The following is a 6,104-nucleotide window of genomic DNA, read 5'->3' as shown; positions in this document are numbered from 1 at the left end:
AATTGATCCCTTGGATCTCTTAGCCGTGTGCGGTGCCGCCCTCCACCATAATCCACCTCGGTCATATCGTAGCGGTGCTTAGGCGAAGCCCTGCATTGGTAGAACATCATCATTGTCACCACGCCGTCATGCTGACGGAACTCTCCCTCCAAGCTCGGCTGGATCGGAGTTCGAGGGACGTCATCGAGTTGAACGTGTGCAGAACTCAGAGGTGTCGTGCATTCGGTGCTTGATCGGTCGGATCGTGAAGACGTACGACTACATCAACCGCGTTGTGCTAACGCTTCCGCTTTTGGTATACGAGGGTACGTGGACACACTCTCCCCTCTCGTTGCTATGCATCACCATGATCCTGTGTGCGTAGGAAATTTTTGAAATTACTACGTTCTCCAACAGTGGCATCCGAGCCAGGTTTTATGCGTTGATGTTATATGCACGAGTAGAACACAAGTGAGTTGTGGGCGATACAAGTCATACTGCTTACCAGCATGTCATACTTTGGTTCGGCGGTATTGTTGGATGAAGCGGCCCGGACCGACATTACGCGTACGCTTACGCGAGACTGGTTCTACCGACATGTTTTGCACGCAGGCGGCTGACGGGTGTCAGTTTCTCCAACTTTAGTTGAACCGAGTGTGGCTACGCCCGGTCCTTGAGAAGGTTAAAACAACACTAACTTGACGAACTATCGTTGTGGTTTTGATGCGTAGGTAAGAACGGTTCTTGCTCAGCCCGTAGCAGTCACGTAAAACTTGCAACAACAAAGTAGAGGACGTCTAACTTGTTTTTGCAGGGCATGTTGTGATGTGATATGGTCAAGACGTGATGAGATATAAGTTGTTGTATGAGATGATCATGTTTTGTTGAAGTTATCGGCAATTGGCAGAAGCCTTATGGTTGTCTCTTTATTGCATAAGATGCAACTGCCAAATAATTGCTTTACTTTATCGCTATGCGATAGCAATAGTTGGCGAGACGACCATGTGACGACACATTGATATAGATCAAGATGATGGAGATCATGGTGTAATGTCGGTGACGATGGAGATCATGACGATGCTTTGGAGATAGAGATCAAAGGCACAAGATGATAATGGCCATATCATGTCACATATTTTGATTGCATATGTTGTTTATCTTTTATACATCTTACTTTGCTTAGTTATGACGGTAGCATTATAAGATGATCTCTCACTAAATTTTCAAGATAAAAGTGTTCTTCCCGAATATGCACCGTTGCCAAAGTTCGTCGTGCTCAGACACCACGTGATGATCGGGTGTGATAAGCTCTACGTCCATCCTACGAGTTGTCGCCGAACCATCAGCCGGCCCGGGGGGACGACGACAACGTCGACGCCACCATTTCCCTTGTGGACCTCACGTCCATCGGTGACAGGCAAGGCACAGAATCCTTCAAGAATGAGTAGGCCACGGGAGGAGGCGAGGCTTGGTGTCCCATGTGGGCCGGTCCGTCTCCCGTGTTCTACTCTTCCTCGTCGGAGACCGCACCTTCATTTCATCGGTCTTATCGCCGGTGCTCATGAAGACAGTGGATGGAGGACGACACGGGCTTGGACGTCGGGCGCCGCCGCCATGGAATAGGTTTAAGGGCGGTTTTTTCTAGATGTTCGAAATGTAATTAAATCCATCGTGTTTGTATAAAATATGTCATATTTATATGAAATTCGGTCATGTTTGTATGAATTTCATCCGTTTTGTTGAAAAAGAGTTTGAAATATATGCGGCTAGTATTCAAAACATCCGGCTAAATGAACCTACTAAAATCATTAAGCAAGGCTACTAAGCACATCACCATGGTGAAAGTCAATCTTTCGCCAAATCTAAGTATTTCATGCAATGGCGGAAGGCAATCTTCAGCCAAATGATATGAGCACCTTCCACCAAATCTAAGCATGCCATGCAATGTCGGAGGCCAACCTTCTGCCAAATATATGAGCACTTGGCTAATTTCTTAATAAAAATATTAATTAGCACCTTTGTCAATTGAAATACACTATTCAGTACTACCTTCCGCCAAAACGCTAGCTATCCGCTGCAACTAGCACAATGCATTCGGCTAAATATTAGCCATCATGGGTGACACAAAGTACAGATGATATGTGGCGTCTTTTGGTTGGGTCTGGACTCCCGTAAAATTCCTTCACGTTTGTCTCTATTTTACAGCAGAAAGTATGTCCGGACCTCCGGACCGAATCACGAACGGATACAAACTCGTATTGGATGACTTTCGCGGTTCGAATGGTTACAGAAGGTTTACGGATTCGCCTTGAGATGCCCTAACATCAATCATCGGGAGTTCGCAACCGTACCGGGTTTCCCATGGGAAAATATATGCGGTCGATCAACGAGACAAAAGTCACAAGCCATGCGTCGACCTGCCTGTGGACCAGGAAGCCGACCAGCCATCTGCCACGTGGACCTGCTATGCCCCGTCGCCGCGGGGCCCTCGAGCGGCCGGGGGCCCATGTAGGAAGTATACGAATGGACGGGACGGAGGGAGCACTGAGGATACGACGACACGGCCGACCAGCGTTGGAAACACGACTACTCCATTCGTCGCGAGCTGCGTCGAACCATCGAAGGATCCCGAGTTCCTGACGGCGAGAGGTGCGCATGTCGAATGATTTTCACCAATCGACTGCAGAGGTGGTGCGATCCTCGTCAGACCCGGTGCTCCTCCGCGTGGCTGTTTCGGTCGCCCACCCAAGCTCTTCTTTACCGGACCATTTTATTTTCTATCTGTCCAATAGAAAAAATAATACTTACTGTAATCGTTCCGTGGGTCAGTGCGTCACGATCCAACTTGCACGCTTCCATTGTGCAAGAATCGATCACAACATATGGATATAAGATGGTTTGTAGAAGAAGGAAAAAACGGTTACCTGGATAAGCGTGGCTAGGTGTTGTCTAGTGTCTAATCAAGGAAGAGTATGTGCTTTTCCATTAGATTAGCCTACACTTCTGATTCACTATAAGCTTGCTTCATGATTGACCGGGCCTCTTCTTATGGTCAACGTCATGTCACCGTTTTTGAGAGCGATGCCATGGCTACACGCATTTTGGCATCATATATCCTGTCACCAGGTCTAGAGGGATCAACATGCTGAATCGTCATTTTGGCATCATTTTGATAGAAGATATGCGTCCCGTCAGCAGAAATGATGTGCTAACCACAGAATCTGTGTCCCTCTGCACATGTTCGAGTCTAGGAGGTAGGGGGCGAAAGTCCCCTGTGTATCGCCACGTTGGGCACTGGGCAGCTTCGTCGTAGAAGAGAAGAAATTAGTAAGACTATTCTGGCTATTTGCGATATGCACGCACCCTTTTGTCCACTTGTCCAAGCTACTGGGTTGGCACTCGCCGCACACGCGCGCGCATCCGCTGACCTTCTTCGAACCGGCACCGGCAAGCCGCTGCTGACTCTGTCGCACCCGCTGGGCCGTCCGCCTCACGCCTGCTGGTCGTGGCCGTGGCCGTCTGCGTCGCGACCCCGCGCGTACATACATACGTGGGCACGGAAATATCCCTGATCACGGATTCAAGGTGTCCCGTTTTTGGCAACGCCTGTGTCTGTGCGCCATGTAGCCCGGCTCACCGGCATGTCTTGCACGGAAGCGGTAGCACCTTTGGACGTGTATATGGCAAGGGGCAAAACGGGGTGGTATAAATTTTACACACTTCCAAAAGGAGAACAAATTCAGTAGTACGTACTATTCCACATCTTCTAGAGTCTAGAGTTTAGAGTTTAGGAAACTCTGCTCACGGACGATACGACCCACGCGGAGAACGGAGTTTTGACCAACGCTCACAGCGAGGAAGGCCGCACGTTGCCGTTGAGTGCCTGCCCACCCGACCCGAACATGTATGCTTTTCTCTCACTCCGACGAGTCGCATGAAAGCTCACCGGAACTGCATGCAGAGAAGAGACAGATCGGGACGTCCGGGAGAGGTGACCACGACCGATCTTTGACCGCTGCCACTACGTTTCTCCCAAGTCCACATCAAAAGTGCGCTCTGTCGTCCGTCCGCGTTCCTCATCGACCATTGGTGAACGCTCTGTCGTCCGTCCTACTTCTTGAACTCAAGCCGGTTGCGTTCCTCATCTAAGCTCTGACGTGAACTCCACCGCACGACTCTATCGTGTTCGGGTGTGTCCGTTTGAGATAAAACGGATATACCAGACGGTCCAGCGCGCGACCCCATCCTAAAAAAACGTCTGTTTTGTATCTGTTTTGCCCCATCCCAAAAGCAAAGTTGGGCTGGTTTTAGGTCTGAAACGGACACGAGCGGACGCTCTCTGCGTCGTCCTTGTCCGAGGTGTGTCCTTTTGCATGTGATCCTGGCCTGTCTGTCATTGGCCCACCCACCCCTCTCTCTCTCCTCCTTTTCTCTCCTGGCCCACCACGCACACACACCACGGGCGCCCAGGAGCACGCTGCGCTCCAACCGGCGGACCACGGGCGCCAGGAGCAGCTGCCGGCGGACGTGGGCGGGCGAGCGGAGACGGCGAGGCGCGTCGGGCGAGCGGCGGCAGGCGGGGGCGCGCAGGCAAGCGGCGGCAGGCGGGAGCGCACGCGTGCGGTGAGGCGCGGCGACGAGCGGGGGCGAGCCGGCGCGGCGACTGCGCCGCGGCAGGGAGGGGCGCGCGGGCGGCGAGGCGCGGCGACGTTCGGGGCAGCGAGGCGTGGTCTACGTTTGGGTCGGGCGCGCGCAGGTGCAGCGGCGGGCGAGGCGGGGAGCGGCGGGCGAGGCCTGGCGAGCGGGCGCGTGCGGGTGCAGCGACGGCGTGCCGAGCGGGCGCACGCGGCGCGCTGGCTGCAGCGAGCGGGCGGGTGTGACGAGGCGGCGGTGAGCGCGGCGCCTAGGCGGGAAGAGGGTAGGCAGCGGCGCGCGGACAGGAAGCGGGCGCGGCGAGGTGACGGTGCGCAGGCGGCGGGGCGGCCGCAGCCGAGGTGGCGAGCGGCGAGGCGGCGCGGGCTGCGGCTGCTGTAGGCGGGCGAGCGCGCACTCGCAGGCGGGGCGAGCGTGAGCTGGTGCGGCTGCAGTGCGACCGCGGAGGCAAACACACCGGGAAGGCGCATGCGGACATTTTGGGGTTGTTGGCCGTGTTGGGCGCGTCTAATCACAACCGGACACAAGTGTGTCCGTTTTACCATTCATTGTCACCCAAACGAATAAAATTCGAAGAAAACGGATGTCCGTTTAAAGTCGTGTGGTAGAGTCGGCCTAAATATACGCCGCGCGCAGGCGGCAATGGACACCCCTATTTCTTGCTTTAAGCGAGCACAGGGGTAGCCTCGCGTTATGGCACCCCCAGAAGGGCCGGCCCAGCAGCGCCGGAGGCTACAGCCTGTTTTATTTTTTCTGTTTTTTGTTCTCGTTTTTTGCTTTATTTTTATACTTTTTATACTTTAAAATAATCTAATTATATATATACAGAAAACACTCTTGAAAGATACATTTGAATTTTTCGAACAAGTATTTAAAGAATATTGAATAAGTATTACAACATGTTGAACAAGTATTTGAAAATGTTGAATAAGTATTTCAAATGTTGAACAAGTATTTGACAAATATTGAATAAGTATTAAAAATTGTTGAACAAGTATTTGAAAATGTTCAATAAGTATTAAAACTGTTTAACAAGTATTTAAAATGTTTAATAACTATTAATAAATGTTTAATGAGTACTTGAAAAATCTTGAACATTTATTTGAAAAAACTTTTGAATAAGTATTAAAAGTGTTGAAAAAGTATTTGAAAATGTTGAATGAGTATTTGAGAAATGTTGAACATGTATTTGAAAAACTATTGAATAGGTATTAAAATGTTGAACAAGTATTTAAAAATGTTGAATATGCATTTAGACAATGCTGAACACGTATACAAAACATGTTGATCACTTATTAAAAAAATGTTTTTGATGTATATGAAAATGTGCAGTGAAAACGAAAACAAACATAAGAAAAAACAAAAAATGGAGAATAAATGTTAGTCTTGTATTTGAAAAATATTGTTTTCATATAGAAAAAATGTAGAATTATAACAAAAAGAAAAAGGAAACAAAAAGAAAAAAAGAACAA

Source organism: Triticum urartu, chromosome 1 (assembly GCF_003073215.2).
Source record: "Triticum urartu cultivar G1812 chromosome 1, Tu2.1, whole genome shotgun sequence".
NCBI classification, from domain to species: Eukaryota; Viridiplantae; Streptophyta; class Magnoliopsida; order Poales; family Poaceae; genus Triticum; species Triticum urartu.
Note: the sequence above shows the minus strand (reverse complement) of the source record.